A 15279-nucleotide genomic window follows, 5' to 3' on the forward strand; every position below is an offset into this window, starting at 1 on the left:
GCCATAAAAAGAAACGAAATTGAGTTATTTGTAGTGAGGTGGATGGACCTAGAGTCTTTCACAGAGAGTGAAGTAAGTCAGAAAGAGAAAAACAAATACCGTATGCTAACACATATATATGGAATCAAAAAAAAAAAAAAGGTTATGAAGAACCTCGGGGCATGACAGGAATAAAGACAGAGATGTAGAGAATGGATTTGAGGACATGGGGTGGGAGGAAGGATAAGCTGGGGCAAAGTGAGAGAGTGGCATGGACTAATATATACTACCAAATGTACAATAGATAGCTAGTGGGAAGCAGCCACATAGCACAGGGAGATCAGCTCAGTGGTTTGTGACCACCTAGAGGGGAGGGACAGGGAGGATGGGAGGGAGACGCAAGAGGGAGGGGATATGGGGATATATGTACATGTATAGCTGATTCACTTTGTTATACAGCAGAAACTAACACACCCTTGTAACGCCATTATACTCCAATAAAGATGTTAAAAAAAAAGAAAGAAAGAGCAGTTATTCCTGATTCCTGATATAATTTGGTTTAAGAGGCTTCACACAATGCTCACCAGACTCTTTTTTTCTGGCTTTTCCTTACATTACAACACGCATAGGTAATCTACATTTTACTATTAATGGGATTTAGTAAATAGCCAAGGTGTTCAAAATTAGTTATTTGGAACACAAAAAATATCGAAAGCTGGCTTGCAAATGTCTAGCTCTTCAGAATTACCAGCTCTGCCGAGGCTACATCAGATAATCAGCTAAAGAAAATTCCGAAAGTTTTCCATTCTTTATTCCAATTTCTTTTAGGGATTGTTTAAAATCAAAATGACTTTATCAGAGCTTTGCCCTCTGACATCTGTTGTTCTCAATAGATTTATGGTCTTTATAACATTAACTCTTTGTTACTCCTATTGTCTGGGAACATTTAGCCAACAATTATTTGCTCTGCACCTTTTTTCTTAGCACTTAAGTCTTTAATGTTTACCTAGTAAACTTTACTTATTGTCTCTTTTTATTTTCTTCCCCCAGCTTTTAAACCAAAGAAATTCTCTGCATATAAACTTCCATGTGCTTGCTTTTTTTTCTCAGTTGTTTATTATTTGTTTGTTTTTTCTTTTTATGTTTAACCCTTTAAACCATATAAATGTGTTTTAGCACATGTTGTTATGTGAGTCTATATTTATTTATGTTCCCAAAGACCAGTCACTCTATTATTAGCATTTATTGAATATTTTTATTTACTTATTGATCAAATTTGTTTGCTTTATGCTGAATTATTATTAAACTACAGACTGTTTCAGAGTTAGCCATGCCTCTGCTTATAGTGATTTTTTTATATCAGTATCCTATTATTTTAATTATCAGAGCTATTAACATATTTTAGTATTTTTTAGAACTGTCCTCCCTCCTTAGGTTTCTTTTTCCAAATTTTATTTTCTATTTTTGACTATTCAGTAAACTCTTTATGAAGGGATGAAAAGAGGAATGGATAAAGCACAGCAGTAAAAAAATCAAGCCATGTAATGATACTTTCACCTACAAGGTAGCAGTAGTGCAGGAGTGGGCCAACCTTCCCTGAAACCATTGGACAGTAACCCAAAGGCAACAGAGCATCTATGTCAATCACTTTATGACTGCAACTCTTGCAGATGAAGCCTGAGACTGCCGTATATAATTAAAGACTTGCTCATAAACCATATAAGCCGGAGTCAAGATATACAATGATACAATTACAAAGGAAAAACCATATCTCAAGGCCCACTTTGCTTAGTTCCATAAGACACTGACTTGTACAGTAACTTGTATGCCTTTGTTAATATTGAAACCGAGAAGGACCCTGTGGGGTTCCTGGGCATGAAAGCCTTTTTGTCCCCCATTTCTTGTAGGCAAGACTCCAGCCTCCCTTGACCTTCCTTGGGTTCCAAAGGGCAGATTCGAACAGTTGCTAATCCAGGGAGGAGCAGTCAAGAAACTACCTGAGACAAGATTAAAGGGACCAGAGAAACTCATCAAGATTAGGAGACTGACCATTAGATGAGATTAAAGGATTGCAAACCCTGCTCACACCTGATTCTTATCAGCAACCCCACACTTGAACTCTTGCTATAAAACCTCTCATCGAATCCTCCCAGGTTGGGACACATAGTTTCTGAGGGCAGGAGCCTGCTGCATCCCTCTTTGCCTGGCAAAGCAATAAAGCTATTCTTTTCTACCTCACCCAGAACTCTGCCTCTGAGATTTGATTTGGCATCCGTGCAGAGAGGCTGAGCTTTTGGCCTTAATATGAATCTGCTGAAGTAATGGAAAATGTCAGATAAAATTGCTAAGCAAACAAATTCCAGCTAATGGCAACTTTTTCACAAGATAAATATGTCTATCATCTAATCATTAAAGAAACTACAAAACACATTGTCATAAAAAACAATCACAGGAACTTGTTCCTGGGAACCATTTGACTTGCAGAGTGTATGGAGGAAATAGACATTTCTTTGCAAGTTTCAACACTTAAATAAGGTTTTCTTATTGAATTTGGAGTAATGTTTTTCAATTTTAAAAAATGTGAAATTCTCAAGAACTATAACAATTTAGGTATTTGAATTAAAGTTATAACTGTCACCAGGGCATAATGTGTAAATAAAAAGAGCAGGTGTAAGTCACTATTAAAAGAGCACACACAAATTGCAAAGACGACATTTTCTTGAAGCAAAAATCCTTTGTGATCTGGCTCTGTGATCCCAATTCCATTCATTTGCAGCAGAGTAATGGGAAACGCTGGATATTTCTCCCTCATACAGAAACTGAGTTTACATTATGTGTTTCATTAGTCCTACAGCGTACCCACTAAAATTAACAACGAATCATGTAATTTTCAAAGGTTTTTAATTATTGAAAAAACACAAACTCATAAATGTATACACACAAGAATCTAGTGAGTAAAACACAGAAAATACTTAGAATTGAGTGACCTGGGTGTGAGTTACAGTTTCCTGTTTTTTTAATCTGTAAAATCTTGGGCAAGGAATTTAAATTTACAGAATCAAGTTTCTCCATCTCTAAAAAGTGATAATAGCAATGATCATTTAGCATGACACCACTGGAGTTTCTGAGCATTAAATGATCCCCAAAAGGGTGTTTGGTAAAGTGTAAGCACTATATTAAAATAAGCTTTTATTAGAAACATTACAACAATAATTACTATATCTATTAAAAAGTGATTTCCTTAAATTAGATTCATTTATATTGAGAGGTATATTTTTCAATTCTATTTATTTTCCTTTCTCATGTATATAATTTATTTTCTCAACTTTTTTTGAATGATCTAAAACTTACAATAAATTTGAAAGAATAGGACAATGAATACTCATGTACCCTTCACCAATATTGTTAGATTCACGAATTGTTAACATTTTCCCACATATTCTTCATCTATCCCTCTCTACCTGCATGGGGGTTTGTATTCATTTATAAATTTGTGAAAGTAAGTTGTAGATATTTTTCCATTTCTCCCCTAAATATATCTCCAAGGAACAAAGGTATTTTCTTACATAACCAAAATACTATAATCACAACCAGATGTCTAACATTGATACAATGATATTCAATAGGCAATTTATATTCAAATGTTTCTATCTAGAGTCTAATATTATAAAGGATTATAAATGACCCTTTGGTATTTCTTTAGTTTCTTTTAATCTAGAATACCCCTCTCTTTTTTTTTCTTTCACATCACTGACATTTTTTAAAGAGACAAGCCATGTGTGTTGTGTCCACATGTAGACTTGTCTGATGTTCCATTGTTTAGATTTTAAGCATTTTCAGCAAGGATGCTTCCCAAAGTATTTCATCACAAGGAACACAATGGCATTTTGCCCATTATTAGTAATATGTAGTTTTATCCCTCGGTTAATTTAGTATCTACCAGATCTCTTCATTGTAAAAGAAGCTTTCTCTCATCATAATTAATAATTTGGCGGGGGCAATTATTTGAGATTGTGTGACTATTCTTTTCTCCAACATACATTCAGTAGTGTAAGTTTATTTGATTTTGGTTTTTATTTGTAGTATGCGCATGCAAACATGTAAATTCAATACTTGGATTTCTGATAACTCAAAATTATTTTGATATTTTAAATTATCCCATGAAAATTTACTGTGAATTAATGAAAGGTCCAAAATGCTTAAATAATTTGAAAGTGCTTTTTTTTTTTAACGTCTTTATTGGAGTACAATTGCTTTACAATGGTGTGTTAGTTTCTGCTTTATAACAAAGTGAATCAGTTATACATATACATATGTTCCCATATCTCTTCCCTCTTGCGTCTCCCTCCCTCCCACCCTCCCTATCCCACCCCTGTAGGTGGTCACAAAGCACCGAGCTGTGCCATGCGGCTGCTTCCCACTAGCTATCTATTTTACGTTTGGTAGTGTATATATGTCCATGCCACTCTCTCATTTTGTCCCAGCTTACCCTTCCCCCTCACCATATCCTCAAGTCCATGCTCTAGTAGGTCTGTGTCTTTATTCCTATCTTACCCCTATGTTCTTCATGACCTTTTTTTTCCCCTTAGATTCCATATATATGTGTTAGCATAGGTATTTGTTTTTCTCTTTCTGACTTACTTCACTTTCTATGAAAGACTCTAGGTCCATCCACCTCACTACAAATAACTCAATTTCATTTCTTTTTATGGCTGAGTTATATTCCATTGTATATATGTGCCACATCTTCTTTATCCATTCATCCGATGATGGACACTTAGGTTGCTTCCATGTCCTGGCTATTGTAATTAGAGCTGCAATGAACATTTTGGTACATGACTCTTTTTGAATTATGGTTTTCTCAGGGCATATGCCCAGTAGTGGGATTGCTGGGTCGTATGGTAGTTCTATTTGTAGTTTTTTAAGGAACCTCCATACTGTTCTCCATAGTGGCTGTATCAATTTACATCCCCATCAACAGTGCAAGAAGGTTCCCTTTTCTCCACACCCTCTCCAGCATTTATTGTTTCTAGATTTTTTGATGATGGCCATTGTGACTGGTGTGAGATGATATCTCATTGTAGTTTTGATTTGCATTTCTCTAATCATTAATGATGTTGAGCATTCTTTCATGTGTTTGTTGGCAATCTGTATATCTTCTTTGGAGAAATGTCTATTTAGGTCTTCTGCCCATTTTTGGATTGGGTTGTTTGTTTCTTTGATACTGAGCTGCGTGAGCTGCTTGTAAATTTTTGAGATTAATCCTTTGTCAGTTGCTTCATCTGCAAATATTTTCTCCCATTCTGAGGGTTGTCTTTTCGTCTTCTTTATGGTTTCCTTTGCTGTGCAAAAGCTTTGAAGTTTCATTAGGTCCCAATTGTTTATTTTTGTTTTTACTTCCATTTCTCTAGGAGGTGGGTCAAAAAGGATCTTGCTGTGGTTTATGTCTCAGAGTGTTCTGCCTATGTTTTCCTCTAAGAGCTTGATAGTTTCTGGCCTTACATTTAGATCTTTAATCCATTTTGAGCTTATTTTTGTGTATGGTGTTAGGGAGTGATCTAATCTCATTCTTTTACATGTAGCTGTCCAGTTTTCCCAGCACCACTTATTGAAGAGGCTGTCTTTTCTCCACTGTATATTCTTGCCTCCTTTATCAAACATAAGGTGACCATATGTGCATGGGTTTATCTCTGGGCTTTCTATTCTGTTCCATTGATCCATACTTCTGTTTTTGTGCCAGTACCATACTGTCTTGATTACTGTAGCTTTGTAGTATAGTCTGAAGTCAGGGAGTCTGATTCCTCCAGCTCCATTTTTCGTTCTCAAGATTGCTTTGGCTATTCAGGGTCTTTTGCGTTTCCATACAAATTGTGAAATTTTTTGTTCTAGTTTTGTGAAAAATGCCAGTGGTAGTTTGATAGGGATTGCATTGAATCTATAGATTGCTTTGGGCAGTAGAGTCATTTTCACAATGTTGATTCTTCCAATCCAAGAACATGGTATATCTCTCCATCTATTTGTATCATATTTAATTTCTTTCATCAGTGTCTTATAATTTTCTGCATACAGGTCTTTTTTTCTTAAATATTTATTTATTTATTTGGCCGTGCCGGGTCTTAGTTGTGGCAACGTGGGATCTTCATTGCGGCATGAGGGATCTTTAGTTGAGGCATGCAGGATCTAGTTCTCTGACCAGGGATTGAACCTGGACCCCCTGCATTGGGAGCATGGAGTCTCAACCACTGCACCACCAGGGAAGTCCCTGAAAGTGCTTTTAAATGTTTTATGAATATATACTCCTTTTTAAATGAAAAAAATAATGACTTGAGGACCTCCATTATGACCTGGTGCACACAGGGGCATGGAGGCCAGGTTGGAAACAGATATAGTTCATTTCTGTATCACTGGAAATGAGGAGAAATCCAAAAATATGTCTTTGTTTTCACTTACTGAATATTAAAGAAAAGGTTACCTAGTGAATGACCTTAACTTCCAAAAATATCAAATATTTTAAATAATCCTTGGAGGCTTTGCAATCATTTTAGATAACTCAGATTGACCACCTAAGCAAGAAGTATTGAAAGGTATGCAAATGAATCTACGTGTACCCATAAGAGGTAGCAGTCTACTGCAGCTGTTTCTGAAAATTCTCTCAGCTGAGTATCTATGGAATTATTACGTTTAAAACCTTTGCTCCTAAGCATTCATGTAGGCTGACTTTTCAATTTCAAGGGATTTCAGAACAGTTCCCTGCAATTTATCATGTGAAAAGAATTAACAAGAAAGAAAATGGAAGCACATTCACATTTGCCAAGACATTTCCCTTCAGAAGGAGAAAAAGCTCCTGAATGAATAATATAAGAAAGATGGTTTCGGTGCTTCAAAAACAGAAAAATTACTTAAAGTTCCCGTTAGTAAAGCCAGCCTTCCCTTTCCTATAGAATATGAATAAGAACCCGGTACACAGTTGAAACCTGATGTATTCCAGCCCATTATCACACCGGTTCAGGTTGCTAAGGGCTCACTGCAGTGTCCCACCCTCTATAGAAACCATCTTGATAAGGTGTTAGAACACGTCTCAGTACTGAAGGCAAATCCAAATTAAGTTGATCCTCTATTTTCCCAAAGTGGAATAAAATGAAAATAAGGTTTTAGGCCAATATGAATATACAGACTTTTACAGGTTTATAACACATAATGAACTAACTTAGTTACACATATTTTAAACCATCTATGTTGTTGTCCAGAGCTAATGTTTGGTTCCCTTATGTCAACTCAGTCGCTTGGTCCTCTAATCTAGTTTCACGCCTTTAATCTTCCAATGGCTCCCAATTTGACCAGAAATTTTCCCCAATGTCCAGATTCAGATATCTAATATCTGAATTCAGTGGGTTACAAGGAGACTGGTCTTTGCGGCTTCAGAGACAGCTGCAAACTCCTCCAGGACCATTCAGATTACAAGCATGGGTGGCAGATGGAACGTGAGTTTGATGAGGATCACTAATGGTGTCTATGAGGACGAAAACTATGAAGTGGGAAGTGATGAGGAGGAAATACCATTCAAGTGTTTCATCTGTCGACAGACCTTCCAAAACCCAGTTGTCACCAAGGGCAGGCATTATTTCTGCGAGAGCTGTGCACTGCAGCATTTCCGCCCCACCCGGGGCTGCTATGTCTGTGACCAGCAGACCAATGGCGTCTTCAATCCAGCGAAAGAATTGATTGCTAAACTGGAGAAGCATAGACCTGCAGAAGAGGGTGGTGCTTCCGATTTCCCAGAAGACCCCCATAAGGGTCCAATTCCTATTACTTAATTTTCCCATTATTCTCAAATCTCAAGATAAATGTTTTGTTGTTTTGGAAATCTTAAAAAGAAAAAGTCCAGATATCTAATTTTTATTCAACATCTCCAGTTGGGTATCTAACGGATAGCTCAGAGGTGCCACCAGAAACAGTCTCTGCCCCTCCCAGGGGTTCTCGTTTGCTAAAGCTGGCAACTCTAGCCCTCTTCTCCCTTGCAGCCTTCCACAGCTCAGGTGATGACAGGTAAGGAAGTAAGCAGAGACAAAAGGGTTCTTGAAAGACAAAGAAGGGTCATAAATGGAGCCCTCGGAAGATAGTTTTTTCTGGGAATGTTAAATTCTAACCTCCAATAGCAAAGAACTTTTACAGTCATTAGAGTGTATTTGAAAAGATTTATATCAAGACTTAACTGCACTGGAAATTCAGAAGTGAATCAAAGAGATCCAGGACAGTAGAAACACACCAGAGGTAGAATACCTCCATATGCTAATTACTGAACCCTGAACAATCAGAGTCAGAGGAATCTCAGCAATTAGTAAGTAATACCCATAGTAGTAGTCCTCTGGAATGCACCAGAATAAGACAATACAATAGATAATGTGGGCCAGAATCAAAGATAATCCAAAGAATGTGGCAAAAGTATAAGAAACACTGCTCTATTCACTGTTATTAATGTAGAAAAGTAGAATAAAAATTTTAAACTGGAACTACATTTCCGTTGATTCTCACATATGTACTAATTTGTCATATGCATTTCTGCTTAAATTAGCGCTTTGAAACACGTATGTTATTGTTCTGTGATATGAGTCTAGCTCCTTTCACTTAATACATTTTTTTTTTTAATGAACAAAGATCTCCCATTTAACAGAATTTGCTTTTAGGTTATCCAAATAACATCACATGGTTTCTTCTATAAGAAACATACAATCATGATTACAAAACCATTAAAGATATTCTATACAAAATAGAACATGGACCAATCTCATATACAAACATAAAGGGTGCTATTAATTATTTCTAGTTGTTCCATAAGTTCCCAAATGGAAGAGTCCCTCCTTGTATTGATAAGAAGAGATATATGCCCAAGGTTATAGCATGTGAACAGTGAACAAGCACAGTCAGGATTAAATAGATACTCAGATAAGCAACTCCCTTGAGTCTATTCAACAGTTCATGTCATCGACAGTGTTAAACATTGGGCTTCGGAACGAAGAAATTTGATTTATCCAAACTATAGTTCTTGAGAACTACTGAATTTTTATTAAAAAATAAATTGTAGAGGGGAAAAAGGATTAAAAAGCAAACAAGTCAATCTTAGGCTTCATTTCTGTTTTATATACCTGCCATAGCCTAAGGTTAAAAAGCACTCCTTTTAATCATGAAAAAGATATTCATCACAAGTTAGCCTGAAATAAATCACTCCCCATAGGAAAATCAACATAAACATGGATGGCTCTGCAACAAAAGTCAGAAAAAAAGAGAGAGAAATGGAAACATTTTGTCTTACCTGTGAACTTCCCCAGTTTAATGAAATCTCCAATCAGAGCCTTCTCCAAAGTCAATGTCTGCAAACATCTGAAGAACAAAACAATTAAATTTGATATTCTCAAATATATCTTCCAAATGATGTAACTGGCATAATATTGCAATGTCATATAATTTGGAAGCAACATTTGAATTTGGTAAGGAAGCCAAAGCATGTACTAAACTCACTGAAATTTCTTTCCTTCAGCCTAACAATTTTTGTCAGTTTCTGAAACAGACCCACAGATAACGTAAACATTTTGACAGAAAATTGGTGGTGGTGACAATGGCATAAAACTATCTGAGGACAAATGTACTGTGACTTGGAACATAAGATAAAATTTTCTTTGCATAGAGGCAAAATGAAGAGATGACAGAGTTCACAAAACCTATTCTCCTCTCGAAATTGCATTCTGATTTTTCCTTTCATTGGGCATCTTTCAAAAATAAACACTCAACACTCCAAGCAATTCCATTGACATTGGTTTGCAAGTAATCACCATTCCAGAATTTGCTTTATACTCTTTCCACCTGTAAGAGTATTAAAAAGGCATTCCTGCTTTACTGTGTTTTATTAAGAAGTTTGATCTAGGGGAAAAATTTGGGTAGCCCAAACTCTATCATGCCCATCCTCCCTGCTTCTACATGTGCTGTTCTCCCTTTCCTGTCAAATACATATTTCCAATTGGTAATACCAAGCACAGTGTCAGGGGTGAGTAGAAAATTTGGGGTTAGAGTTTATTCTTTCTAACTACTAGGTTCCTGAGTACTGCCTCTCATGTATATATTTAACCTTTTTTCCCTTAGAATTTCTCTTTAGATCTTCCTTTTTTTTAAATTTAATTTTTATTTTATATTGGGGTATAGTTGATTTACAATGTTGTGTTAGTTTCAGGTGTACAGCAAAGTGATTCAGTTAAACGTATACATATATCCATTCTTTTTCAGATTCTTTTCCTATATAGGTTGTTACAGAATACTGAGTATAGTTCCCTGTGCTGTATGGTAGGTCCTTGTTGATTATCTGTTTTATATATAGAAGTCTGTATATGTTTATCCCCAATTCATAATTTATCCCTCCTCCACACCTTTCCCCTTTGGTAACCATAAGTTTGTTTTCAAATCTGTGAGTCTGTTTCTGTTTTGTAAATAAGTTTATTTGTATCATCTTTTTAGATTCCACATATAAATGATATCATATGATATTTGTCTTTCTATCTTCCTCTGTCTGACTTACTTTACTTAGTATGATAATCTCTGGGTCCATCTATGTTGCTACAAATGGCATTATTTTGTTCTTTTTTATGGCTGAGTAATATTCCATTGTATATATGTACCACATCTTCTTCATCCATTCCTCTGTTGATGGACATTTAGGTTGCTTCCATGTCTTGGCTGTTATAAATAGTGCTTCAGTGAACATTAGGGTGCACGTATATTTTCGAATTATGGTTTTCTCCAGATATATCCCCAGGAGTGGGACTGCTCGATCATATGGTAGCTCTGTTTTTAGTTCTTCAAGGAACCTCTATACTGTCTCCCTAGTGGTTGTACCACCCATCTATGTTTTAATAAAACTGAAGTACAGTAGTCCCCTGCATCTGCAGGGAATATGTTCCAAGACCTCCAGTTGATGCCTGAAACCATGGAGAGTACCACACCCTGTATTTGCTGTTTTTTCCTACACATACATATCTGTAATGAAGTTTAATTTATAAATTAGGCACACTAAGAGATTAACAACAATAACTAATAATAAAATGTAACAATTATAACAATATACTGTAATAAAAGTTAGGCAAATTTGGTGTCTTTCTCTCTCTCAAAATGCCCTATTGTACAAATGTAATGCCTTTTCCATCTTAACAAAGCACTTAGCATGCACCATAGCCGTAACTTTTGCATTTTGAGATGCAACAGCCAAACTAGCAAGAATTTCTCTTTTCTTCTTCACAAGTTCATGGAGAGAAGATTTGTTCTTAGATCTTATCAACTTTAGCATATAATTTTTTTCTTTCCTTATTAAGTCAAAAGCTTTCACATCTTCACTTAAAGAAAACATGTTATGGATTCTCTTTGGCATGTTTGAATTGCCAGCATTACTACACTTGCACATTGAGGTCATTATTAAGTAAAACAAGGGTTACTTGAACACAAGTACTGTGATATCATGACAGTCAATCTGGTAACTGAGAAGGCTACCAAGTAACTAATGGGCAGGATACAATGGACAAAGGGCTAATTCACATTCCAGGGAGGACAGAGTAGGACAGCACCAGGTTTTATCATGCTACTCAGAAGACCTACAATTTCAAACTTAAGAGTTGTTAATTACTGAAAACTTCTGTTTAATATTTCTGGACCAGAGTTTACTGTGGGTAACTGAAACTGTGGAAAGTGAAACTGTGGATCAGGGAGGGCTACTGTAACCCCAATTTTCAAACCATCACTTGTGTTTGCCTCCCTTTGTGCTTCTTCTTAATCTATCTATCATCCTTCAAGTGTCCTTACTCAGACTTTTTCTAAGTTCACATTTGCTATATTTTCCAAAGTCCAACTCAATTATTAGCTCACTTGCAAAGCTTTTCCTGACTGCCAACTAGAAACAGTTTGATCTTCCTTTAAGCTCTCAAAATAATCCATGAACCACTCAAGTTATATATATATAATACAGTCTACTTTGTATTCAATTAATTTGCTGCAACTCTTCTCTCTCTTACTGGATGATAGCAAGTTGGTCACAAAATTGCTGCCGTGTGTTCTAAATCCATCCCTTGTTCTCCCCAAGACCTAGACCTAACTGAACACTCCATACATGGAATATGATATCAGCAATTCTTTGTTTAAAAATGAGCATTTATATTCTTCACCAAATAAAATGTAAGACTTAGAAAATTCAATATTCACTGGACTCCAATTCATAAATTAAATTAAAATACCAATGAATATTTTCATTAAAGAAAGCAAGAAGATCACATTGGTGGCCAACACCACCCCCCAGTAACCCTGCAGAAATTGCAGCTCAATCACAACAGGAGGGTGCACACAGCCCACTCAGTGAACAACCCTGGAGCACCTGGTTCTGGTGACCAGAGAGGGTTGTACCACTGGGCCCCACAGAGTACTTTGTACATAGGTAACTCTTTTAAGACCGGAAGATGTGGCTGATATGCATAATAGGTAGAAACAAAAAGAGAGTTAGACAAAATGAAGAGACAATGGAATACCTTCCAAACAAAAGAACAGGACAAAAGTTCAGAAAAAGAACTAAACAGAATGGAAATAAGCAATTTACCATATAAAGAGTTCAAAGAAATAGTCATAAAGATGACTGCAATCAGGAGAAAATGGATGAAACTCACTGAGAACTTCAAAAAAGAGATCAAAAATATAAAAAAGAACCAATCAGAACTGAAGACTACAATAACTGAAAGGAAAACACACTAGAGGGAATCACAGCATATTAGAGGATGCTGAAGGATAGATCAGCAATCTGGAAGATAGAGTAGAGGAAGAAGAAAAATATGAACAAAAAAAAGAAAAGAGAATTTAAATAAAACACCTGGACACAAAGGAAATAGAAACACAATGATCCATAATCTATGGGAGACAGCAAAGGCTCTTAAAAGAGTGAAGTTTATAGGGGAAAATGTCTACCTCAGGAAATAAGAAATGTCTCAAATAAAGAATAAAACCTTACATCCAAAGGAAGTGGGAAAAGAACAAGAAAAACCAAAATTAGTAAAAGAAAATAAATAATAAACATCAGAGCAGAGACAAAAAAGAGTAAAGATCAACAAAACTCAGAGCTGACTCATTGTCAGCTGACACCACAGAAACACAAGGGATCATAAGAGATTACTATGGACAATTATATGCCAATAAAATGGACAACATGGAAGAAATGAACAAATTCCTAGAAATGTACAATCTCCCAAGCCTGAATCAAGAAGAAATAGAAATATGAACAGACTAATTACCAATAATAAAATTGAATCAGTAATAAAAAAATTCCCAACAAACAAAATTTCAGGACTGGATGACTTCATAGGTGACTTCTATAAAACATTTAGAGAAGAGTTAACACATATCCTTCTCAAACTATTCCAAAAAATTGCAGAGGAAGGAACATTTTTGAACTAACTTTGAGGGCAGCTTCACCCTGATACCAAAAGCAGATAAAAGTACCCCCAAAATAAAATTACAGGCCAATATCACTGACATACATAGATGTAAAAAATGCTCAACAAACTATTATCAAAGGATCATACACCATGATCAAGTGGAGTTTATCCCAGGGATGCAAAGATGATCCAATATCCACAAATCAATCAACATGGTACACCACATTAACAAAATGTTAATAAAGATTATTCACTTTTGTTGTAGAATAAAAAAAATCATATGATCATCTCAACAGATGTAGAAAAAGCTTTTGACAAATTTCAACATCGATTTATGATAAAAACTCAACAAATTGGGTATAGAGGGAACATACCTCAACAAATAAAGGCCATATATGACAAGCTCACAGTTAACATTGTACTCAATGGCGAAAAAGAGAAAACATTTTTTTCTAAGATCGGGACAAGGATATCCACTCTTAGTGCTTTTATTCAACATAACATTGGAAGCCCTAGTCACAGCTGTCAGACAAAAATATAGGAATTCAAATTGAAAAGGAAGAAGTAAAGCTGTTACTGTTTGCAGATGATGTGATATTATATATAGAAAATCGTAAGATACCACCAAAGAAACTATTAAAACCAATAAATGAATTCAGTAAAGTTGCAGGATACAAGATTAATATACAAAAATCTGTTGCATTCCTATACACTAACAATAAACTATCAGAAAGAGAAATTAAGTAAATAATGCCATTTACAATTGCATCAAAAAAAAAATAAAACACCTAGGAATAAACCTAACCCAGGAGGTAAAAGAACTTTACTCAAAATAATATGAGACATTAATGAATGATACTGAAGATGACACTAACAATTGGAAAGATATACCACCCTCCTGGACTGGAAGAACTAATATTATTAAAATGGCTGGGGGGGGGGGACCTTCAAGATGTCAGAGGAGTAAGACATGGAGCTCACCTTCCTAACCACAAATACAACAAAAATACATCTACGTGTGGAACAACTCCTACAGAACACCTACTGAATGCTGGCAGAAGACCTCAGACTTCCCAAAAGGCAAGAAAATCCCCATGTACCTGAATAGGGCAAAAGAAAAAAGAAAAAACAGAGACAAAAGAATAGGGATGGGACCTACACCTCTGGAAGGGAGCTGTGAAGGAGGAAAAGTTTCCACACACTAGGAAGCCCCTTCATTGGCAGAGAGGGGGGTTTGGTGGGGGGGAAGCTTTGGAGCCATGGAGGAGAGTGCAGCAACAGGGGAGCAGAGGGTGAAATGGAGAAATTCCCACAGAGGATCGGTGCCTGCCACCAGCCTGAGAGGCTTGTCTGCTCACCCGCTGGGGTGGGTGGAGGCTGGGAGCTGAGGCTCGGGCTTTGGAGGTCAGATCCCAGGGAGAGGACTGGGATTGGCTGTGTGAACACAGCCTGAAGGGGGATAGTGTGCCACAGATAGCTGGGAGGAAGTCCGGGGAAAAAGTCTGGACCTGCCTAAGAGTCAAGAGACCATTGTTTCAGGGTGCGCGAGGAGAGGGGATTCAGAGCACCATCTAAATGAGCTCCAGAGACAGGAGCAAGCTGGGGCTACCAGCTCAGACCCAAGAGACGGGCACGAAATGCTAATGCTGCTGCTGCAGCCACCCAAGAATCCCATGTGCAAGCACAGGTCACTATCCACACCCACCCGGGGAGCCTGTGCAGTATGCCACTACAAGGGTCCCAATCAAGGGAGAACACATGGTGTACCTCAGGCTGTTGCAATGTCATGTAGGTCTCTGTCACTGCAGGCTCACCCCATATTCCAATTATAGCTACTATACCCCTCCCT

The 15279-nt window shown here is 36.7% G+C and overlaps 1 pseudogene; it reads right to left on the minus strand.

The window, feature by feature from the left end:
* Positions 1-7875: 7875 nt before the first annotated feature.
* The window catches only part of LOC101325907 (alpha-endosulfine pseudogene), a 32743-nt pseudogene continuing 25339 nt past the window's right edge, over positions 7876-15279 (minus strand).

Source organism: Tursiops truncatus, chromosome 14 (genome assembly GCF_011762595.2).
Source record: "Tursiops truncatus isolate mTurTru1 chromosome 14, mTurTru1.mat.Y, whole genome shotgun sequence".
Classification (NCBI taxonomy): domain Eukaryota; kingdom Metazoa; phylum Chordata; class Mammalia; order Artiodactyla; family Delphinidae; genus Tursiops; species Tursiops truncatus.